Raw genomic sequence first — 25,740 nt, 5'->3', positions numbered from 1 at the left:
ACTCATTGGTTACACACAGGTTTCCACCACAAACTGGAAGTAGGTGTAGAACACAAAAAATAGGAAACATGGGCTACCTCTGTGGTTAAAAAAAAAAAAAGCTCTGCATGTTCCTGAAAGCTGTGAAGATGGTGACTATACCAGTAAACTGTTCAATAATGGCATTTTTAGGTTTAAAAAAAAGGCATTTATATCCAGAGTCCTCTTTTCCTATTTTCCCCTGAAAACTACAAATGTTGTTATATTTTTACTTTTTTCTTCATTCCCTCTAGGGGAATCCACAAACCCTGGGTACTTTTCGAATGCCCAGGATATTGGTGAAAAAAGAACGCAAAATTGGTGTGGATATATGAGGAAAATATTGTGGAGTCCTAAGTGCAGACTAACCCAAATAGCCAAAAAATGGCTCCGCACTGGGGGTAACCCCCAGCAGTAAAGGAGTTATAAGAAAGGGCTTGTTGTAACAGGGAACAGGATTTTAGAGAGAGGGAAATAACACAATCTGAGACATTATTAGCACAACAATGTGCTATTAAATTGCCCCTTTTCTCCGAAGAAGGGTAATAATCTTATATGGTACGCTTTTATTGAGTTGATTATGCTATGGAACCATGTTTATTCAGAGGAGAGACGGCAGCCAGTTTTGAGTCGATAACTATAGTACAGTGCCTTAAGGTTCTTGTTGTACTGATGTGATTGTGATTATCATAGCTGAATGCTAACATTTCAGAAAAGTTGCTAAAACTGCTGAATATAATACCATTTTAAAAGCTCAAAAATAAAAAGAAGCAAATAGAAATGCAGGATAAAATAATATGAATTTGCTGTTAGTCCAAGTGATAATGTTATAACAGTCAATTAAACGTAGTCAACCTTATCTTATCATGTACATTCCAAATTCAAAACTAATGCAGTCTAAAACACTATAAAAACACTTACAAGAAAAATATTTTACTACGGAATTGAAACCCAACATGATAAAATATAAAATGCAAAAGAAATATCTTGTGCTCCAGTGCCCTCACAGGACTTGCCCAAGTCAGTCTATATTGTTTCAGTCTCAACTTATGCGTACCAGTGCACACTTATCTGTTCAGTTTTTTTTATTTCCTAAATTGCAAGCCAATGATGGCGGACTGCAGATGCACTCTGGGTATAACAAATATTAGGATGTTTAATAATTTAGTGTAAACAAAAAACTTAACATAGCTATTGTAAAATAATAGCAATCGGATTAAACTCGGTAATTCTGATGGTTTCGAAGACAGAACAGTAACTCGGACAACTCGCACTCAATCTTGCTCGATGTGGATGAAATACTTCAGTGTTGTAAATTGACACGAGTAAATAAATAAAGTTGCATTCAGCTACAATCCCGAAGGTCTTTCAAAGGCTGCATTTCTTAACTTTCAAGGTACAAATATGGGCTGAATGAACTAAGCACCGCCATGCCTCAAACCGAGCTTCCACCGTCTGGAAGACGCCTTGGATCACTTGTTAATTATCATTCTAAAGTTTGTCGGAGGATAAGAAAATAGTGGAAGGAAACCAGTTTCTCTTAGCAGCTGATCAATATTTAGTTAGGCATACTAGTGCATGCTGCTCTCTCACACAGCAGTGTCAGACTCGATATATCTCACAACACCCTACACCAGTGCTTCCCAAACTTCATTATAACGTGAGAAAATCAGGTTTCTGTGAATATTTATTTGTGCATCACCAAGTAGTGTCTTGATTTATTTTGAGCCTATTAAAAACTCTGATTCCGTCACACTTCAGAATTACAAAAAAAGGGTATCTTTTTGCTTTCCTAACTGCTGAATGCATACAGTACATTTTCATTTTGTGTGTTGCCAAAAACGACACACTTTCCTTTCACACGACTGCCACATAATTCCCTTCAAAAACTCCTCTTACTTTGCAGTCGGAGAAAGAAAAGTAACCGCCCATCCCCATGTTAAAAGAATCAGCAACACATTGTCAGAAGACATAGCCTGATATTGGACCTGTATCTTTGAAGCACCATGTTACAAAATAAACAGAATTTAAAGGCATCTTTATTTATTACTTAGACTTTCCCGCCCCACCAATAATTGGCTCAAGACCCACAGTCTGGGAAACGCTGTCCTCTGCTGCTGCACTGCCACCGGCAGGAACCCATCATCTAGCTCCCCTAGAGATCGTCCCACCTCTCCCGCCAAGCTGCTTAGCAGCCAGGCCTCTAAGGTGAACCCTGTAACTTCAGACAGCGTTGAGCTTTGACAAGCAACACACAGCCAGTGTTATGAGGTCAAAAGAGTAGCAGTAATTACTAAGGGCTGTCCACAAGTTGGACCAGTTGCCTGTTCCTCGCTGTCTGTTGGACTGCTGTGGAGTTCGTAGAGGAGTAATTGGGGCAAAGCAGTGGCACAGAACCAGCTACTGTGAGATATGAACTCCAGGAATGTGGGGCTACAGAACGACGCTGGAGAGGGGTAGAGCAGGGGCATGAGTACTATGATACATCACTATATTATCTCAATTATCAATATGACCTAAGGTTAACAAAGCATAATATCAAATATAGGGTCGAATTGATCAAGCTTAAGACATTCAGGTTCAGTCGTAAAGTTTAGCGTGTATATCTCTTCTACAGTATTCCAACAGGATTTAGATTAAAAAGTTATTCCGTACTTTTAAAGAATAACTTTTTAATCAAAATCCTTTTAATAAAAATGTTTGTGATAATTTCTGTTTTGGATTATACACTTTTTGTGTCTACTATATGAGCTTTGTATATGTTTTCATCCTGGCTTGCATTTGCATGGTGAGATGTGAGTTGAGTTGTGCTTCTGATTAAGTGTACAGTAACCAAGGGAAAACCTGTTTTTACTTGCAGAAATAAGGCAGACAGTCCTCAAATCTGTGCTTGTTTATTTTTCCATTGACACATCTTTTGAGTATTTGTGTGCATGGGAAATATAACAGTTAACATTAGAATCATTTTCAAAATCAGTGAGGCACTCCTGCTTGATATTTTTTTAATGCATTAACTGGACTGTAAGCCAATATGCGCAAATATGTTTTCTGCACCGCTTGAAATCACATGTAGTTGTGTTTTTGAATCTGAGGTGGAGCAGAGCCCTCACAAGCAATGGAATCCGCTTTTGGTGACTCTTCAGTTGTGCTTGGAAGTTCAGGTCCGAGTTGAGACCACCGCAGGGTTACATGCCTTCCCCTGCTGATTAATCGGAAGTGGACATTGTTTCTAATCTGATTAAAGGCAGTTTTGTGGGGCTTCCGTTACTTGTAATAGGATCTCAGTTTTAGGGGTATTGAGTTGGAGTCATGGAGGTCTTTCCATGTAAGGTCATCTGAAAGGCAGTCTGTGACGTGATGCCAGTCCCTCTATGCCTCTTCAACATTGAGTTGGATTAGGATATCACTGGCATGCTCTTAGTAACCTTTCCATAGAAGTCTCAAGGACCACCAGGTGAACCATGTGGACATTGAAAGGGATAGTTACGTGGATTAATCTTTGAGGCACTTCACAGGATATTTTGAATAGACTTTTATTATTGGATAAACCTTTCCAGGAATAATATGAAGCGGATGAAGGTCACCCTTGCATACCTAATAGCGTCTTCGGATGAGAAATTGCATAATGCCTAGGTAAATTAATCGAAAGGTCAAGTCATACCACACTGAACTTCTAATTTGCTGGCTTGCACCTAGAAGATACTTCACTATTAATTATGGTAATTCAATTGCTTGGTTGATAAGTAAGGTTAAGTAAACATGTTTTGTCAATGAGCTTCATGCAGTGTTTACTTAATCACTTAATCCAGAGGTCCTGTGAGGAGCATTTTCATTACTACTGAAATTAGTATTATTTTTGTGAAATTCTAGTGTGAAATTATGATTTGGGATTGGACAAATGCTTTATATTTTAGGATTGCTACATTTCCTTAGAAGATAATATGTATGGATGGATTTTGTTATCTTCCTCTTACTTTGCCTTGCTCAAGCTTATATTTAGTTTATTAATATATTTGCCTGCATCATAGTCTAATATGGCCTAATCTCTTTTTTCGAGATCTCTAATATTTCCTGTCTTTGAAGGTTTGATTGAAGATCAATAGGGATAGCTGGGGAGATTATTTCCTCGGTTGGTGACAAGCCCTAGACTTCAGGACCAACCTAGTTTTACATTGTCATTTGAGATGAAACGTTTTTGGGGTCTAAAATTATGAGCATTAGCAAAGCCATCAAGTCTTGCCTTTGGAACCTATTGCCTTTGCCAATTGCTTTTGGCAGTGCTGTACAACATAAGAACACGGCTGCATCACCAAAAATAGATAGATAAAAATGGCATGATGGCAGTCATCAGAATGCATGCAGCAGAACACATGGATACACACGGGAGGGGAATGGCTATGGTGCCATTTGCTTTTATTTTGTATTTACTGATCCAAGATGTCAGATGCCACTTGGATCGGTAAATTAAAAAAAATAAGATTTTAGTGCAAATTAAAAGGAAAGAAAAAGGACCGCAGGTGTTCGGGTGGAGTAGGTGGTTACGGAGAAGCAGATGGGGGAAGGAAATGCAGCACACAGAGGGGTCAGTGGAAAAGCACAAGCAAGAGAGAATGTCACTGTGCCACATGGATATGAGATAGCAACATGTATTTTGGGGGGGTGGGGAGAGAGAATCGCACACAAAGGAGCGAGAGCAACGCAGAGGGGGAGGGAGGATAGAAGCACACAAGGGAGACAGCTTGAAAACACATGCAGTCTTTTGGAGTGCTTAAGCAAAAAGAAAAAGGCAGTTACCTAAAAGTGATCACTGGAAGGACACAAGTAAAGGGGACATGTTTCAGGGAGGGACAAAAACAAGGTAGACAAGGAAAGCCATTGAATAAGAAGCAAGCAAATTAAATTGACAATAAAGCCAACCAATAGTAGGGAATGGGAGGGCTTTATGCCCACTCTAAGATCTTGGTAAGCTGGCAGTTGGTCTTTTGCAACCAGCAAGCTGCCTAGTAGGCTTGACCTAAAGAGAACAAATTCACCTGTTGCTACATGAATCTGTGCATGTATATTTTAGGACTGTCAGTCCTTTGGCTGTTAATGCCTGTAAGCTTCAAATAAACTTTTTTTCAGTAGAATGCTTGTTAGTAGAAGGAATACCATTTCATGGTAGATGGCAAATCATCTGTTGTTTCTGTTTATTGCACGGTCTACCAACACCTTTGAAAGGAGATTCTGCAGGCCTTATTAAGAAAATGTACAATGTAGTAGTTGAAAGACAATTGATAAATGTAGAGGATGTATATGATAATGGAGTGTGCATGGAATGAGTTTGGAGGAATTGCGATACTGCAATTGGGAGGGCGGCAGGCATACAAATACAAGACCCCACCCCATGACCCGCCTAAGAAAAAGGCGGGATAAATCAGGCATTGCCTTACCAGACAGCAGGTTACTTAGCGAACTGAAGAGCACACGGGTGGTCCCTTAAGAGCGCAGCATTGCCTTGAATGCGGTAATGAATGTCACCATGTCGCTCTCAGGTGTGCAGTGCTTCGGAAGTGCAGGGGCAGCCTTAGTCACACTGTGGACAGCTGCTTTCAAGCAGTTCCTTCCCTTCCCCCATACCCTCCCCACCACCTTCTCTCCCACCTGATAATACCAGAAACCTGGGAAATGATTAATTCTCCTCGCCCCTTGTTATTCGACTATCACTGAATTGGGAGATGCATAACTCGTTTGCTGAAATACGCTCTGTTGTAAGTCTTGTTAATGGCTGTTGCTTTCCTACATGCCAATACACATACGTGCCAGTTGAGTGGTGAGAAAAGTTAACATACAGAAATGCCTGCCAGCATCTGGGGCATGAGGATACTAACACCAGCAGTTGTGTCTCTAAAATGCCTACACAGGGCTCTTTCTCCTTTTCCCATCTGCCTCATGTCTCTGCTAACAACTTTATCAGAACTCGGAGGCTTAGAAACCGGGGATAAAGCAACTAATTTCTTCAATCTAATACACAGAGCCAACACCTCTCTGACATTCAGTGCTTAATTTGTAAAAGGATAAGTGCCGGGGCTCTCGACCGGGAGGCCACTGTAGCTTGCACCAAACATAACCCATGCCAGCGCCGCCAATGACAGTACATACACAGCTACTAACCTTCACACTCCTACAAGTGTGACAAGTCAGACTATTCCAGGCCTCCAAAGCCAGAAGAATGGCTTGGGAGGCAGGTACCAGTCATTTATTAATGTAAATTGAACAAATAAACCGCTGTTGTTGTGTTCATACTGAAATTAGCAGAACAGCGCCACCATGTGGCAGACTGTCATAGCTCCGGTGCTGACAATAAGGTGCCGGTGCCGAGCACCGGAAAGCACCGGCTCAAATTAAGCAATGCTGACTTTCGAAATTAAATCTGAGGTTGAGTATTGCACTGTCCTTGGAAGGAAACCATCTCATCACAGTGCGTCATTATGTAATGAATAACTGATCAACAGATGACATTTATGTTTTATAAAAAAAAATAACGCGTATTCGAAGAAAGCGACGACATAGCGTGAAGGTATTCCCTTCTCATTTGCTCTTTCACGACTTGTTTTTGTAAGGTTTTAAGGATTAGGGAAACATCACACAGTTCTGAGATCAGTCTTCACTTATTCTGCGATCTTCATTTGAAGCAAACGTTTTTCATTATTCTCTGAAGGTCTCTAGAGCCTTTCATAACATTTGATGGTAACATTTTAACACGCATTTTCTTCAGCTAGATCAACCCGTGCTAAAATGTTTCTGTAATGCTGCATTGTTTCATCAGCAGTGCTTATTTAATTGAAGTGGCATTGAAAACATAAATGCAGTTAAAAAGCATTATCAAAATGAGTCCTTGCACACTGTTTACTTTAGATGTTTATCTTTTGAACACACAGACATTAGCAAAATGTTATAGGGGAAATAACTTCAACACTCCCTTGGATCACATTTTTGTGATGGATACTTTTAACCACAGATCTCACACGTTTAGAAAATCCCCAGGCTCCAAACTAAATCTGGAATATTTTTCTGCATAGCCCCAGAGTACCAGTAGGTGACGTGCGACTCAGTATAGTAACTGCATGCCCCTGAAGTGACGGCTGGAGTCGCATATAGAAACCATTCAAGAGCACAGAAGTCAGTTCTCCAATTTGTGTGCCTTTGTATGTGGATCTGGAGTGAGCTCAGAACTTTCTCTCTTCAGGTAACAAGTTTTTTCTATACAAAATGTATTTCCAGTGTGCAAGGGAACATATCTCTTTTTAAACCTATAGGGCTTAAGCCTTGTAAGGACTGTTGCAAACAGATATATGTGACAGATCCCCATGAGGTCTGTCTCTGGTGTTTGGGTTCGGGCCACGACTCCAAGTCATGCTAGGAGTGTGCCCTGATGTACCCACACGCAATCTGGGAAAGCAAAGCAAAGCTAAGCTGTATGTCGCCATAGTCCCTAATCAAAGTAGAGGAAGCAGACCCCTTTCTGGTGTCTGGGCCGTTCCCGCAACAAGTCGTCGTTGTATTTAAAGTCTTCAGGTAAGTCCAAATCAACAAAGGAGCACAAGAAGGATAATCAGGCCTTGTCTCAGCCTATCCATTTCCCTCTGAGGAGTTGTGAGGACTTCCTGGTGCCCCTCGGTCTTGCTTCCGGTCCCCTATTGAGGAGCTGATTTTGCAGCTGATCCCTATGCACCCCATATTTTCGTGCCGTCGGTAGATGGCACAATAGATTGAGGCATTTAAGAATGCCATGCTTCTCATCTTCAGCACCCTTCCCCCTCCCCACATTCCCGCCCCCTGAATCTGCGGAGGCCTGCAGCCAGCGTACCCCTATGGCTTCCCCCTCAGTGCCATCTGTAAATTCTGAACCCACTGCAGGTTCAACCCCAAATTCAGAGAAGACTCCACGCCTGGCACCCCAATTCATGGCATTTCCCGGCACATCAACACTGGTGCGGACGCCAACGCTGGAGGATGCCAATCGTAAGTCCAAATTGAATCTGTCTTTACCTAGGCCGAAGTAGGATCACAGCACATTACTGACATGCCTGGCTCCAGTACGATCTGACTGATAAGACAGTGCCTTTGCCTTTGAGCCATCCTCCACTGCTCCAACAACTGTTTGGAATAGACTTTGACCAAAGTCAACCAGTTTTGGTAATGCTGGGGACACATTTTCCCCACAGTGTGATGATAATTTTTATCTGGACCTACAAGAGGCTAGTGGGATGGACACTTCCTCCTGATACAGGCCTGAGTTTTCCCCCTAGCCATTCTATTCAAGCATCAGCCTTATTCACCGTAGTCGTCAGACGAGCAGCTGGAATCCTAGACTTGCAGTTAACTTCTGTTGAGATAAAAGCCAATATCCTCACTGAAGTTTTACAACTAGGGCAGAGCTCATCTGAACCTTTACTAAAATTCATTGAAGCCCTCACAGACCCACTCATGACACTTTTCAAGAGACAGTTGGCAAGTTGTCACAGAGCCGCTCTCTGTTACCTTGCCTTTCTGATGCAGCACCCTACTCCTGTGATCCTAGTAGTGCAGGCTTCTACTAGCAGGCTAATCACAATTCTTTTCTTACGATGCACCCAGACAAAGTCAGAAAGAATTCTGGCATTTGGGGAAGACGTTTTCCTCAGCTAGCCTTGCCTTTAGATCAGTCAGTGCCAGAAGTGTGTTGGGTATGTCCGCCCTAGCGTTATAGAGATGCTGTCCTGTTTTAGGTTTAAACCTATATAAACTAATAAAATTGCACCAAAAAAGGAAACAGTCAATTGTAAACACATATAAACACTGATGTGCATCTATACAACTACAAACTAAAATTCCATTCAAAGAAAGGAACGTGAGAGAATTAGTCATTTGTATTTCTTCCTGAAGAAGCTAACGCAGTGTGACATTTTTATGCAAGGCATTAGCAAGAAAGACCGGTCTAAGATTATTTTGATTACATTTTATTGTTTAAGGATGCCCCAAAATTGTTTCTTTTTCCTTTTGTTTTTTTCCAGTTTTGTTTGCTTGGATTAACGGTGCAGGGTTTAGATGTATGTTTCAGGTCTGATCTAATTCTTTAATACACTATAGATAAAATGCAAATATTAAAATCATATTTGATCTTTTGGAAATTTTTGATTTTTTTCCGTGATTGGTAAAATTGCTTGCGCTTATAAATCTTGGGCAGTATGTACTATCCCCTTTACCTAAGTGCCGAAAAACATTTGCTACATTAGCCCCCTTTATAGGTTTCGCCTGTACAGCACTTGTGCTGTGCTTGTGAAATCTCCTGCAAATAAAAGCAAAGGGGCTTGCTACCCACCCATTACTTACCATTTGTTGGATTTCTTGTCACTCTCATTTTGTTGCTTTCCATTGGTTACTACATGCGATTTCCTGTTGGATTCCTTTCTCTCTTCGTCTGTTTGTATTTTCTCTGGAGCATATACCAATTATCGCTTCCTTTTGGAGTGTTTATTCGCTGTTTTCATTGCTGGAGCTACTTTTATTTCTTTGTAAACTGACACTTTCTGCAGTTTTCGTAGCTGTTCTTCTTCACCTCACTGTATTTACTCTTTAATGCCACTCTTTCTTAGCTATGCTCTTTTGTACTTTTTGTGATCTCTACCTGTTTTACGGGCTTTTGTTGCAAGCACTACTGTATTTCTGCATTATTGCCAAATTTTTCTATTAACTGTGTTTTTCCCTATTTGCTTCCGGTTTCCGACCATTTCAGACTGTTGTGCAACATGCCTAAAAGGAAAAAAAAAAAGTCATGACGGGGTCTGCACTGGCTGCATCAAAGCCATTTTTTTACCCACCCTCCACCCGCTGTCTCTCCCACCACCTGCAAATTTCCTTTGTCTATTGTTCAACACTCTACCACCCTCCTCCCTTGTGTTGCTTGACACTTTCCCAAGCCATCCTCGCTGTTTTTTTTAAATCTTATTGCACAGCAGCATGGGCTGCTGTGCAACATGGCTTAAACTAAAAAACAAATTCCATATGATGCGGTCAACACTGGTCGCATTATAGCACCTCTTAACCTTCTTTAAGCCGTGTTGCACAGTAGCTTGCGGCAATACTTGTAAAAAACAGTGACAAAGCCAATATACCTTGCATTGGCCGATACCTATTGGCTTTGTCAGTGCTTGTTCTAACAAGTCAGTATCGATAGCAGGTGAACTGCCAAACACTCCAAGCTTTAAAAATGCAATGCATGGTTTAGTGACCAATGAAAAGAGTACTGTCACCATGTGCATGGGGTACTGGTGAAAACATGGCACAAGACTTTCCAAATAACAGCAGAATTCGCAAAATTGATAGCTGCAAGGTGCCCTATTGTGGTGTGATACCTTCATCTAATCATAGCTTTTTACTCAATTACACATTACTGCTGAAGTTTTTGAGCCCATAGTAAAAATGTTAACAGCAATAGTCCAAGCCCCTCAACACAATGTGATGTCTGTTAAAAGGTCAGGGCTGACTTAAAGTAAGACTTATTGGCCTATTGGCAGCAATGGGATCTGAAGTTTCAGTGGGCCCAACACCAGGGGAATCAGTCGGAGTCCATCAAGGTGTCAAAGCATAATGCACAAGATCTGCAGTAATGTCTGCTCAATTCAGTTAGACCAGCAGGAGAGCCCTCTCCCTTACCCCCCCCCCCCCCCCCCCCCTAAGCTGACAGTGGTGCCAGACGCTCCATTGTTGGATTAGGAAGGTCATCTGTTACTGCTGGAGATGAAAGGACTCTTGCCTATGGTGAAGACCTGCCTCCCATTCAACCTGCTGTAGTTGTGGGCCATCCACTTGGCATTGAAAACCTTCAAGGGTAGGCTGGTTCAGGTCCTCACAGACAACACCACCGCCAGATAATATTGCAACAAGCAGGGAAGGGTGGGGGTCTGAGCTCTGTGCCAGAAGGCTTCATGCCTCTGGACCTGGCTGAATCGTCCGGGCATTTCCCTGATAACTCACTATCTTGTGGGATCTTTAAATACCAGGGTACACAAACTAGCCTACAGTGCCTAGCGGATCATGAATGGCAGCTAAACGAGAAGTGGCGTAGGGCATCTTCCAGCGTTGGTGAGTGCCACGGCTCATTCATTTTGCCACTGCCCAGAATGTACAATGTTAGCACTTTTGTCTGTTGACGTTCACAACACTGTTCTCTCTTACTCACATTCCACCTACAGTGGAGCACTGGACTTATGTATGTCTTATCACCCTTACGTCTCCTGTCCTGAGTTTAGAAGAGGATTAGGAAGGACCAGGTCCAATTCATCTTAGTGGCTCTGGATTGGGCCAGGAGGGTATGCTATCTGAAACTTTAGTACATGAGCATCTGTCCTCTGAAAAGGCTGGCGCTATGAGAGGATCTCCTGTCGCAGCAGCGGGGCAGGTTCTTGGACCCAAGTCTGCGAAAACTACACCTTCAATGGGAAGTTTGAGCGGTGGCAGTCTATTGTATTGGATTTCTCTCTCAAAGTTGTGAATGTCATCCTGGCGGCTAGACATCCTTCTACAAATGCTGAACAAGTCTGTAGTTTGGTGTGGCATCCATACCACAGACATGCTGTTGCATGTGTTACTGTTTGTTTTGTCTTTGACACAGCAGCTACTTGCAGTGTGCTCTGTTAAAGGTTGTCTGCCCTTTCTGCCTTTTTATGTTTACCAGACCAACTGTCCTTGTTCTAAGGACTCGCTGTGATGCGATTTCTCAGAGACTTGATCCACATGTTTCCTCCTAAACCGTTTGTCATTCCACAGTGGGACCTTAATTTGGCCCTTACTCTCTTTATGTCTACCCCTTTTGAGTTGTTGCACAGCTGTTCCTAATGTCTTCTGATCCTGAAGACAATATTTCTCGTACAATGAAAAAATGGTCGCTGTAGCAATATCTTAAACAAAAGAATACATTCACCACTTTTGCTTTTCTGTGATGCTCACATCTAATTTAATTCCAAATTTGAAAGGCATCGAATGCAATTTAAAGTCAAAGCATTACTTATTGGCAACACAGTTGCTTCAAAGAACAGTTAGCAGTGCGATAAATATTTACAGTGCTCTTGGTGTGAGGGGAGAAAAAGAAAAGGTTGGGTAAATGGTGGTGGATATGTGAGTGAAGGACAGGGAAAAGGTATAGTGACATATATGCATCATTTGTTCATCAGATAGAACCTTTTCAGCCTAACACAGGTCAATTGTTCCTGAGTATATACATAGCTCAGATGTACATATTAATTGTATTTTTCTGAGAGCTTGTAGTGGTGTTGTATGGTGTCAACGTTTCAACCCCTATGTTTGAGGGTAAATTTAGCCCTCACGTTGGGGTCTTCTTCAGGACAAGGCTGAGAAGAGCACCTGTGAATAATCAGAGAAATGTGTAAGGGGGGGGTTTTAAAGAGTTAAAGCAAAAGGGGTGAGTACTAGGGTGAAAAATTGTAACAAATACCTGCTTATGGCAGCAGCACAATAGCTGTGCATTCAGGAGATACCGAGCTCAAGCGTAGCTTCTATAAAAGTAGAGAGGGGGAGGTCGAATCAAGGTCAGTGGTCTAGTTGTCAGACAAGAGAATGAAACTTACTTCATCACGATAGACAGAGTACGAGGTATTTAATTCTCTTGTTGAAAGGAACTAATCCAAACCATATCTGTTCCAAACAGGGAAAGAAGACGACGGGTGGGTCAAGATAATGCTCAAAAGATTAGGCAAAAGACAAATGCGTGTCAAGGTCTCATCTGTAAAGAGGCCCGCCGTATGTATCATGAGTGTTGGACCCTAAAGGACTGGGTAGACTATACAATCCCATGCATTGCAGTGTAGAGTTTTAATAACAGGCATATGGGTAGCGTTTAAAGTATTACCACGTTGGTATGTGAACCCGTTTAAAGTCATGCCCTCGTGTAATTACGAAGAGTTGTTTGTCTTGTTCCTGTTTTCAAAAGAAAAGAATTACCGACAGGAAAAAATCATGGCTAAGTTCTAAAATACTAGGAGCCAAGTGATGGTGGTGTGGATCTAAAATCGCCTATTGGTGCTGTTAAAAAGTACGGATGTCCGAGTGAATTCAGATACATCATGCAAGTAAGTCTAATCTCAAAAAGCCGATGTGATCCAGTCTCCAAATGTCAAGCATAAAGGATAGAGGCTTACCTCATAGGCGGCCGGTCGGCTCTAAAGTGAACGCGGGTGCTCTGTCTCACGCTATATGAGGTGGTGGAGCAAGGCGTGCATGCACCACGGTGTGCAGCTGCTAGCTGCTGTGGTGGGGGCTCGTCAGCCGACAGCCAATGAAAGTGGATAGCGTCATCCAAACGTGGATTGACTGCTGCATTCAGTAGTCGATAGAAGAGACGGAGGAGGCTGATGTAAGCCGTGTACTGTCTCGGTGTGTAAAGAGAAGGTATTAAACTGATATTCATATGTGGAAGTTTGCCTGTGTGTTACATGCTTTCAGGGCCTCCTAGGTGGAACATACAGATCCACTGTGTGGCAAAAAATAAAAAACATTAAAGGGGGCAACATGTGTTGGCACATTCTCGTCTGTACAGTGGCTTAGGGGTACATCATTGACGATAGTTAACATAGTTACATTGTGTTGGCACATTCTCGTGTATACAGTGGCATCGCGGTGCAGCATTGATGGTAGTTAACAATACTAGAATCCTCAAATATGCATTAGAAAGAGTGCACACCCTCCTATTAAAATGTGAGGCATTGCTCTCTTCACATCAACGGTCAGATGGTGCAGTTTGTTGACACATGTATATAAACAACAGAATGTATATTAGGACCCCATATTCATATAGGTTTGTGTACTAGATGTAGAATGATAAAGAGTCTTCTAATGGGCTAATACCAAATGTACATCTTGGAATTATTCAGTTGACAGACCCGCTAACTGGGCATTTGTACCATCTTGTTCATTCAGTCCATTGGTCACAGTGTCCAGAAGGTACATCCATTTACACTCCCATAGGTTTAGGATAGGGCTCAAATCCCCATCCCGTTGTCCCAAGGCTACTTTCTCCAGTACCACCCATTTGATGGAATTGGGTGTGTGCGCATGATTCTTGAAATGCTCAACAAGTGGGGCCCCAGCAGTGTTGCATCAAATTCTGCCACAGTGCTGTAGGATCCGTGTTTTGATTTTTGTCTTGTTTGTCCAACGTACAGCTGGTCACACGGGCAAAGGATCGCATAGATAACGTCACATGAATTGCAGTTGGTGTGTGCTTTGAGTTCTATGGGTGATGCTTGTAACTGAATGTTTTGGTTTCTATAGTCATCTTACATGCTTTACATTTGGTGCATTGTAGTGTCCCACCAATATTTCTCATCATGAACATCTCTGCTAGTTTTGCAAGTGAAATTCATGCTTTGTCAGTCAACCATTCAATCAATCAGGATTTGTATAGAGTGGCTGCTTCACTCGTGAGGGTCTCGAAGCACAGTGCAGGCACCCTTCACCAACTTCTTTCGGGACAAATTGGTTCTGATTTCTAGATCAGCCTTTCTGTCGAAAGTTGTGACACTCTTGTTTGTCAAACAGTCCATGACCCTTTGGATGTTCTTTCCTCCACCTCAAGCCTCGACAGAGGGGGAGAGACTCCATCGCTTGGATCCCAAAAGAATATTCGGCTTCTACATTGACTGTTCCAAAGACCCTCTGTGGACGATCATTTCGTGGGGTGTTCTTGGGCCACAGAAAGGCAAGGCGCTGCATAAAAGGACCATGTCCAGGTGGATAGACCTCTACATTAAGATCTGCTACACGATGGCCAAGAAGTAGCCACAAGGAGGATTGAGGACCAACTTCACCAGGGCCAAGGCTGCTATCACTGCAATGGTAGGGGGAGTGCTTGTTTTGGATATTTTGTAGACCTCAATGTGGCTATCAGTACACACGTTCACAGACTATTATTGCCTTGACAGCGAGGTCAGGCAGGAAGGGCCTTTTAGCTGTTCGGTCCAACAGTACTTTTTGATATGAGCCATTCCACAGACCCACCACCGGAGGAGGTACTGTGTTGGTATCTATTCGAAAAGTGAGGAATCTAAGACTGGAAGATTCCATTAGAAGAACAAATTACTTACCTTTCTTAAAGCTCTTCCCTGTGGATACCACAGATTCCTCCCCATCCTCCCTCCTACCCTTTCTGTGGAACAGACTTTCTCCATCTGAAACGTTCCTAAATTAGAGAGCTGCACACTGGTATGAACAATTGGTTTTTAGGTTATGCTTCCGTGGGCGTGGACAGTGTACAGAAAGAAACTGGCAGCACGTTTGGATGATACCTATATGCAACTCCAGGCATCACTTTTGTGAGGATTCAGATTCAGATTGTCACCTGGGGACATTCTGAAGGTGCAGGATCTGCATTTAGAGTATTCACTAGAAAGAGAGAGACCAAAGGAAAGTAAACTGTTCATCTTCATCAAGGGCAATAGCGCGACACTGTATACCTGTGTCTAGTTGTTCACTTACTTTTTAGTTGCACCAGTATTACTTGTTGATCATCGTCTCGTTTCAGTAACTGCACAATATATTTTGTTGAATGCTAATATTTTGCCTTGAAGCCACTTAAGATCACTGTTGCCATCGATGTGCCACAGGTGTAATGTGTAAGTTCACCCCTTGGCATGTATGGCTGGTGGTATGCTCAGTTAAGCGGATGACGGTGTACCAGTTTTGCTGTCAGACCCATACGAACTTGTAGGGCTAGACTAGAGGGACATTACGTGTGTTCGGCCCCTATCACAGAGCAGTCTTGCATGCCTCCATATCTAACGATCTCTCTACGTACCTTTTTGTGGCTAGTTGTGTGATGGTTTTTCCTTTCCTTTGGTCAGTAGTGGAGCTGGAAAGGTGTTTCTGAGAGCCAGTGATCAAGATCTCAGCTAAAACAAAGCCAAGTATAACAACCTACAAACTCAAAAGTCTTAGAATGCTTGCAACAAGCTACAGAATAACCTCTCTTGCAAAATAGTTGAGTACCAATTAAATAGAACAGAACAAAGTAATAAAAAAATACCAAATATACAAATTATAATTGATAACATTTCTTAAAAAGCGAAACGTGTGTGTGTGTGTGCTTGCGTTTGAATTATAAGTGTTTGAGTTCTACCTTCTTTCGGCTTTTGCCTTTCTCGGGGGCTTGCGTTTAGGATCCAGGAAGACGGATCGGCGGCGGCTTTCGTGTTGGGTCGGAGCGAGAATTACACGGATCTGTCCGATTGCTTTAAATATAGTCTCGTTCATCAGACATATTTGCAAGTGTGTCCTTTGTATTTTATGCTCACTTGCACCACCAAGCTGAAAGCAATCTATCCAACTTCATATGTTTTGTACATTACCTTATTTAAGGTTACCTAAATTTGTAACGTCTGTTCAGAAAACGTATATATTAAACTGAGACGATAGAATCAGATTGAGGTAGTAAGCAACTGAGACTGAAGGAATCGTAGACTTTAGTGTTCCTAACGCATCCCAGAGCGTCGCAGTGGCAACCACCACCAGCTAGCAATAAACCCCACATGTGATGGGAAATCTGGATCATGTGCTCAGTAATAATCTGTAACACGACAGAGGTCAAAGGTAAAGCCTGCAGATCAGGCTCAGTCAGGGTCGTCTGTGTGCCTGACTGCGGAGGGAGACACCCGAGGTCGCCATCTTATATCTCAGTTTCTTCATGTAGGCATTAAACAGCGTGAGTGACAGGACTGATCCCTGTAATATAGCAGAGGACATGGGAAAAGGGTCCACCTTGTAGGAAAGAAATGTGGGTGTACTATTTCTGACCGCATTTTGACTGGATTAAAACTAGACCGTTATACATGGGAGCCTTTTGAGTAGTGAGATATGTCAGCAGTGTTGTATAGAATTCCACAGACATACCTAGGAATGTACAGCAATCGTAGGTGACAAATGGAATTAAACGATATTGCAATTTGCAAGGTAGATTTTTGAGCAGCAGAAATTAAACCGTCACAGCACAAAGCGTTATTGCATATCCAAAGCTGAGTGACACAATAAAAAGCACTGCTATACTGTCCTATTTAAAGGAGATTGCTGTTAGCAAAGCATACACTCTAGATGGTAAACGGGGTCTGCTGGACAACCCCTCGCTCTGACGGATCATAACGAGGCTTTTTTAGCCTCAAATGGGAAACCATATGAGCTATAGACATATAAACGAAAGTGAAAGTATCCTAATTACTCCAGGTCAGTGTTAAACTCCTGATAGGGAAAAGTATCAATAGAACATCGTAATGGAAGATTGGTGAAATATCTCCAGAACACGATCCTTTACCACGCAGTGCACTAGGCAGTGGCTATGCTAATGACATTTAATTTACTTTTGTTCATTTTTTTTGGAGCTCAGCACATCCATCAAATTTGAGTGTTGATAAATGGACGTGGTTGGTTATTCTGATGGTTTAAAATCCTTTCCTAAAGCACTTCTTCACTTTGTCTTCTGTGTAGAATCTGTCATTGGAGTGGATTTGACCAGAATATAATTATTGTTCACCTCTCATAGCTGCAGCACCAGTGAGCCTAACATGTTTAGTGTGGTTGCTTGGTGTGTAATGCAGTGAGATGAAGCTCAACATTTTGTGCCAGACCACTCTTGAATTACAGTTGCCGTGATCTGAAAAATGCAGGTCCCTTTTGTAGTGGCACATGTGAGCTAACAGTCTAAAGCAATTTTGATAAATATACTCCTAGATGTAACCGGTGGTTTAGCGCCATTAGTTCTAATGTGTTTTCCACTCTAGGCTCGGTGCATTAGCCACTGCTCTTATAAGAAGCATTGGAAGCCAATATGTCTGGCTTGCATTTGAGTCTTGACTAGAACATGAAAACACTGCTACAGTGGAAAGCAAACGAAACAAACGACTGCCTTCTGTATACAACTCATCTGTAAGTTAAAGAATGTAATGTGTGGCAGCTCAGTGTACTTTTGGGACATTACAGTCCCAGCACTGCTTAGTTTAGAGCACTCGTTCAACCCACCAGAAGTTAAGTAAGCACTTGTATGTTACAGCTATAGCTACCTACTGCCTATCACTTTTAAGAACAAGTATTGGCGAAGCCCATCGTTTTTCCTTTCTATAGTGTCTGTAGAAATGTATTGCAAACATAACCTGAATACACAGACCTCATGTACTAAGTCAGCATGATGCTTATGAAATATGATGATACCTGACTTTGTTAACAAATTTATCCTGTAGATTTCAATAGCATATATGCATTTTACCTCTGTTGCATGGGCTCCTACTGTAGAAAACTGTTCCCATTTGAAAACCGTTCTAGTTGTCTATGGGCTGTCCTTGGTTGCCTATGGGATGTGCAGTATGTTGGGTGTGGAAGTAGGTAGCAATGAGTAGGAGTGGTGTTTGGCAGTTGTGTGTGTTTCTGTTGGGCTTTAGTAGGTGGGTTGATCAAGACTGTGCACTCTGGACCTGGTCAGTTCCAGTGGGGCCTATACTTAATGGATAGCAGGATGTGAACATACAGTGATTGCAGGATGGCATGGCGAGAGTATGCACAGTAGGTGCACTGTGTTTTTCATGGTGAATATGGACATGTGACTAATATGATAGGAATTCCTATTGTCATTCGTTTGTACATGGTATTCGAGGTAAATACACGGACTGCATCCTGTGTGCTGAGGCGTAGACCACGGGTGGTTTGTGGTTTCTGTGCTCTCGGATGTGTGCATGTACAAGCTGTGCCCCTCCGTCCTTAAAGCAACCTATCTCCCCCTTTCCGAGGACACCCTTCGTATAACGATTAGGGACCAGGTACTGAGGGCTTCGTGATCACATGTGCTATGTATAATGTTCGTGTGGAAGGGATACATGTGTGTGTGTGTGTGTGTTCGTGTATGATTTTCCTCGTTCAAGAATGTGTGTGTGTAAATGTATACACATGTATGCTTCCAAGGACTTGGGGTGCGCATTCGCTTTGCAGTCTTTGCTGTGAGTTGTGTATCTTTGCACACCCTGAATACTGCATGCCAGTACTGCTAATGCTTTATTAGAGAACTCGCAGGCAGACATACACTGTCTAGTATAATCCTGTGCCGAAGGCGGAGCATATGCAAGTTTTTGTTTGGTTGCTGCAGGTTGTCTGTGTATGTATACATCTGTTTAACGTGTGTCCACGCATGACTCCTATAAGAAAGGGTGCTGATAGATTGCACATCCAGTGCATTACGAGTTGTGCATTCCCTGAAGTGTGTTCCAAACAATGCCGTGCAGTCTGGTGTGCATCACTGCATGGCCCTGCTCTGCACAAGCTGTTTAGTGACAGCACAGAGATGGACTCACAGGCTCTCCGTGGATGGATGTCTGAGGCTCAGAACTGAGCTGCATTGCCTGGGAGGGATTTCGGGCCCACCCTTAGCATTAGTCGGAAGGATTCCTCGAAGAATATGCACGTGCACAGGTTTCTGTATAGAGTACCGTGCAGGGAATCTTCACGGGGGAGGGGTATGTGGTCAGACGTGCAAACATTGAATAGACAGGCTGTGTTGTGGGAGACAGTGGGTGGGGGGAGGGCGGCAGGAGGCTCTCATGTGCTTAAGAGATAACTACTTAAGAGCTCTGTCTACTGTAAGCATTATCTCCATTATTTCCGCCTTCCAGTGCACAATGAAAAGCACATTGATGTGCTGCGGGTTGTAAAGCTGATTACAGAGTAGGTATTGTAAGCTGCCTCTGACCCAAACCCCCTCCCATGCCAGCCTGTGGTGCACTAGGAAGTGCTCAATGCCAGCTGCTCTTTTTTTACTGGGATACTGCGAGATTTCCAGTACACGTCGAGTGGACCCTATTTCTGACCATTTTTAGGTCTTGCCTTCTAGACAACACGTACACTGTCAGTTACAAGGCATATTGTTGGCTTACTAAAAACATACAGCTTGCTTACCATTGGTTGGCTTTCCTGTCACTCATTGTCCTGCTTCATATTAATTTCCCAGTTTGTCAATCTTGTGTTTGGCCCTCCCATTGCCTCTTTGCCATCACTTACGATTGACTGGCTTCTATGCTTCCACTGCTTGCTTGCTGTTCAAACACCTCTTTTTCATTTTCGGTGAAGCACTGCATGTGTGCATGTTTTTCCAGTTGTCTCCCCTGTGTACTTCTATCCCCTGGCACTCTGTGTTGTTTTCTGTTGTCAGTGTACTTCTCCCTGACCCTTCAATGTTGCGCTCACCCTCATGTACTCCACCTGTTGCTTTCTCGCCCATGTACTTCTCCCCCACCCGCTTCACATTGCTTTCTCGTCTGTTGCTTCCCATCCCCACCCTCTGTTGCCTCCCCTCACCTGCGCTTTCTTCTCTTGCCCGTTGCGTATTCTCTCTAACCCCACACTTCCGCCTCATTGCCTGCTCGCCCATGTGCTTCTCCCCGACTACTCCATGTTGTTCTCTTGTCTGTTCAGGGGCGTAGCTTGGTCAGTAAGATTTGGGGGGGGGGGGAGGGGAGGGTTAAGCTACAGATTTTTCAACAATCACAATGGTAAATAATGTTAAAATACATTATATGATGAGCAGGGCACATAAGAGGGGCTAGAGGGGCAGTGGAAAGGGAGACAAATGTGGATTGACAGGGATAATTGAGAGAAAATACAATATTTTGTTAAGTAACCAACATTTTTGATGCCTTTCAAAGCAGAGAGGGAGTGTGTGTGCGTTTTTTTGTCTGTATACAAGATCCTAGACAAATCCGACAGACGCCTCACCAAACCGAAAGTACTTGCACCCAACTATTTACCAGAAAATATATTTATTGGAGGGGGCTGTAACACCCCCCTGAAGCTATGCTCCTGCGTCCGTTGCCTCTCCTCCCGACCAAGCCCCCTGTGTTACTTCCACCCACACACCCTAATGCTTCCTTTGCCTGCTTTTTAAAAAAAAAAACACTTTTGTTTTCATTTACGTTACTGTCTGAACTTGGATCGGTAATTAAACCGAAAAAAGATACCCGAGTCATTATGTTGGCATACACGTGTGGTGCTCTCACCTACAAGATGATGTGTGCGGCTTCATCATGGGCTTGAGCTGTCTGACAAAGCTATTGTTTATAAACAAATAAAGCTTAAAATCTGACTTGGAGACTGCCTATTACTTACAAAATTTACCATTGGTTGGCTTTTAGGTCACCCTCATTCCCTTCTTCTTACTGGTCACACCTCCCGATTCCTGCCAGCTGCTCACCTCCTCCTGCATTATTCCCGGGGCCTCTGTGCCTGCTGCGGAGCATGGGCTAGCACATCTTCCTGTTTTCAGCCAGTCTCTTTCCACTTGTCGCATGCTGTTCCAGGTACTTTTTTACTTTTGGCCAAGCACCTATGTTCTCCTAAACCCTCTCTTTTCCCCTTCCCCCTCACGTCCCACCTCCTGCTCCCTTCTACCGCCCCGCTTTTTGTTTTCCCCAACTTTTGTACCCCCTTCCCGCCTCCTGCTGTCTAAAGTTTGCTTAACCCCTGTAAGTGCCAGTAACTCTCAGAAGGGAGACCTATTAACTTTACCAGTGATCTTTTTAACTATGCCACACCTCACCATAGATGTTTAGACAGTGTTACAGTTTAGGAGCTTTCTGTGTGATACTTTATGGATTCTATTTCTCTGCGAGAAATGGAGAATGGGTGTCTTTTAGTACTTTTACAGATTACAGCAGATATTCGCAGCAACATGTTTGCGTGGCTGTTAAATTTGGTGAACTCTATCAAAGTTAAGGGATGTATTGTAATCCTTACACCACATAGTTTGCAGCTTTTAGTTTAATGCAGAGACTGCTTGCTAAACAAACTCATTTTTTTAAAGTGTCACTCCGTTGTATATCTTTTGCGTGTCCAATGTGGGTTGATGAAGTGCTTTTGAAGGGTAACACCATTGAAATTAATTGAGACCAAGCCCTTTTTGGGGGGGGTAAGAGGAAGGTTTTCAGGGTAGGTGTCCGCATTGCAGTCTATGGGAGGCATTTTGATTAATTTAAGGCGAAGATGACAACACTAGGATGCCCCCTGTCAAGTGAGGGTGAGTTGAGAAGTATGCAGTGGAGGACAGTATGTATACCTATAGTTGTGCGCTTGCCCCATAGATCTGCTGTTAGTTCTAAACCAGTCTGTAACAATGCAAACATGAGAAACTCACACTTTCTAACATCCAGATGTATCTATAATGCAATTAAGTGAAGTAGCAACAACAGCTAGCCACTTTTAGAAAGCCATTATTCTATTTCTTATTGGGACTTTTTACAGTCTCTTGTTTTTGGCTCTTCTACAAAATATTTGTTTGTGTTGTAAGTAGTGTTGTTTAAATAAAATGCAGTACTTAACACAAATCTACATACTGAAAGAGGCAGCCAAAACTACCAACGTGAGAAAATAGTTCTCGTACTAGCCAGTCACGGCTGCTGCCAATGTACACTGGTGAGGCGGCAGGGGACGGGCGGTGGTGGAGGGAGGGATTTGATTATAATTATTTTTTTTAAACGTACCCGATGCCGACCAACCTGCCACCTTGTGCCTCAGTGCTCTTCCTGCTCCCAGCAGTCCCTGGGACACCATTCACGGACTCCCCATCCAATGCAGATGCCAGCTTGAAGATTGGCCTGAGCAGGCTGGTTTGCCGCTCGCTCAGGAACAGGGAGTCTGTGTTCCTCCACCTGGCTGTGGAACACAGCTGGGTTGGAGAAACCTAAATTGCACATGTCTGTTTGGCCGGCATAAGACAGCTGGCCAAACTGACATGCACATTTACTAGTGCCGACCACTCCTCCCAGTCCCTGCCTTGTCACCAGAGGATTGCTTTGCCCGCCACGCCCTAGACTGGGCAGCATCAGCTGCCAGTGAAGAATAAAACGATGATAAAATTGCTTTAGTATCGTTTTACTTTTCATTTTGGACTAACTGGGGCGACGCTCCTCCGCCTTTACGCTGGATCGGGTGTCAAACCTGAAGTAGTTTATTGGAAATATTTTCCTTTCAGCTGCTCATCCGGGTGTGTGTTTATTTATTATTAGTGTGGAAGTTTAGACACATTTTCAGTAGCAGTCAGAGTGGAATCCCCATAGTCGACCATAGGCCCCAAGCCTGTAATTTAAATGGATAGTGCAGTCAGTGTTTTCTAAAGGGAGGAAAGGATGTTAGAAAGATACCTCGGCATGCAGTGTTTTGTGAGGACATTGGTAGCTAAACATATCACAAAAGATGACAGCCTTAAAAGCTTCAGATGAATTGACTAAATTTTTGCAAAAAACAAAACTTTAGAAGTTATTGGTGCAACTGGAATTGTATGTGATTAGATTACAAGGTTGAGCCGCGCCACATAAAGTTGACGGAGGCCGAATGCCTACGTTCCCGAGGTGTTACGGTAAGATTGAGATATTTAACCAGTATCCACTGAGGACTCTTCGTGAGGAGACTATTGTTGACTTTGAACTGTAGAGATCTATGATCAATCAGAATGCCAGTCCGAGGGCATCAACCCCTAGACATTGACACATTTCCAACGTACCTTGCTCCGTTTCTCAGCCACTTTAAAGCCAATATATAGGACGACCTCTTTTTAACACCAGTCTCCAATACCTAGCTCTTAATATACCTCGCTATTTATTCTGCACAGCTCTGCAGATGCGCTGAACCCTAACTGCATTGTACTTTCCTCTGCTGAAATGTAAAAGTGACCTCTTGGACCAGTTTTGTCAGCAGATTTTGGTTTCGTCTCTTTTCTTCACCTGTCACAGAAAACCCTTCGAGGGGTCTTTACATTGTTAGCGACAAGGAAAGGGCAAATTATAGGTCATCTGTTGTGCTTAGGATGATCAAGTTAAGCAACACCTGACTTTATTGCAATAAATAAAGAATAAACCCCAATGCCTTTGAAAGTACAACAGTTCCTTGAAAAGAAAACATGTTCAACAATGCTTTTCTAACAATGCCATTTTATACTAATTCACCAATTTAAATATATCTTGCAGGGAAAGGAGGTTACACTGCTGTATTATTACTGTTCTTTTATTTCTCAAAGTATTATTTCTGTTGAATTTCTTAAGACAAAACACCACCCTGTTCTATTATGATTTGCAGTGTGGAATGGGGCTGTGAGTCTTGATACTACGAGCTTCGGTTGTGAAGATGTTAGGGAGCGACGGGCTGACTGATTTTGTTTTTACCCCAAAGAATCTAAGCTCCTAGTTAAATACATCTAGGCAGCGTATCTCATGCTTAACAGAAAGCGACCTTACATTTCACCTTTTTGGGTGAAATGCTCTCTGTCTACAAAATGTAATCCAGCAAACACAAGGAGATGATGGCTGGACTACTGAAACTTTTTAGACACTCAACCCCAGTCTCAGATCTGGGTTGAATCCATCATCGTTCTTTAGCTCACTTTGCCACCCCAGTTTAGACTCAGCCATATGCAAATCAGTCTTAACCCTATTCCTCATGGGAACAGTCCAGTCCGAGCTGCCAAGCCAGGTCTTCCCTGGACCGGAAAAAAGCATCCTGGGACCAGTTTCGGGGTAACACCCCTCATCAGCCAGGCTAGCTTGAATCCAGTGGCAAGGTGAGTAAGGGACCCACGTCTGGGCGTACCCTGCCAACTTAGGATGAACAATTCAAACACAAGGAGATGATGGACGGAGCACTCAAACTTTTCTTTGTGCTTGCTTTGTTTGCCATAAGTTGGCAGGGTATGCCCAGGCGTGGGTCCCTTGCTCACTTTGCCACTGGATTCAAGCGAGCCTTGCTGATGAGGGGTGTTATCCCGAAACCGGTCCCAGGATGATTGTTTCTGGTCCAGGGAAGACCTGACTTGGCAGTTCAGGCTGAATTGTTCCCATGAGGTACAGGGTCAAGACTGATTTGCATATAGCTGTGTCTGAACTGGGGTGGCGAAGTGAGCTAAAGAACGATGATGGATTTAACCCAGTTCTGTGACTGGGGGTGAGTGTCTGAAAAGTTTCAGCGCTTCATCCATCATCTCTTTGCTTTGTTTGCCCTAAGTTGACAGGGTATGCCCACACGTGGGTCCCTTGCTCACTTTGCCACTGGATTCAAGCTAGCCTGGCTGATTAGGAGTGTTACCCCGAAACCGGTCCCAGGATGCTTGTTTCCGGTCCAGGGAAGACCTGGCTTGGCAGTTCAGGCTGGACTGCTCTCATGAGGGACAGGGTCAAGACTGATTTGCATATGTCTGGGTCTGAATTGGGGTGGCTTATTGAGCTAAAGAACAATGATGGATTCAGCCCAGGTCTGTGACTGGGGTGAGTGTCTGAAAAGTTTCAGCGCTCCGTCCATCATCTCTTCTTGTTTACTTTACAAAATGTAATAGACAATTATACTTTCATATTGGAAGTAAAAAAAAAGCTATTAATAAATGTGAAAAAAGTATAAGTGCCATCATGCACTTGCCCAATGACACCCAGAAGTATATTTACCTATTAGGAAGTGCATTGGCGAAACGAGGCAGCAAACATGGAGGGGTGGGGGAAACAGCCTAAGGGGTTTATTAGACAGAAAAAGCGAGCGAGGCGGCATGTTACAGAGAAGCAAGGAGCTGGAGGGTGGGGTAGCAACACTGAGAGACCTGGGGAGGTGAATGAGGAAGGCATGATCCAGCAGCGAGAGAGTGAGCAGTGAATAGACAGTGCAGTGGTAAAAGTAAGAGAAACAAGC

At 43.1% G+C, this 25,740-nt stretch overlaps 1 protein-coding gene across 8 annotated transcripts in view; it reads left to right on the top strand.

Annotated features, from left to right (window-relative positions):
- Window positions 1-25,740, top strand: part of FAM110B (family with sequence similarity 110 member B) — a 444,727-nt gene that overhangs the window by 272,826 nt on the left and 146,161 nt on the right. Inside the window, exon 1 of one of the 8 annotated variants that reach the window (XM_085605577.1) lies at window positions 21,270-21,377. The exons of the other annotated variants lie outside the window; for them this stretch is intronic. The gene's annotated coding sequence lies outside the window, so the exon portion shown is untranslated. Of the gene's footprint in view, window positions 1-21,269; window positions 21,378-25,740 lie in introns of those variants that run through there. 8 annotated transcript variants of the gene reach the window in all.

Source organism: Triturus cristatus, chromosome 5_1 (genome assembly GCF_964204655.1).
Source record: "Triturus cristatus chromosome 5_1, aTriCri1.1, whole genome shotgun sequence".
NCBI classification, from domain to species: domain Eukaryota; kingdom Metazoa; phylum Chordata; class Amphibia; order Caudata; family Salamandridae; genus Triturus; species Triturus cristatus.
Note: the sequence above shows the minus strand (reverse complement) of the source record. Positions and strands in the feature narration are given on the sequence as shown.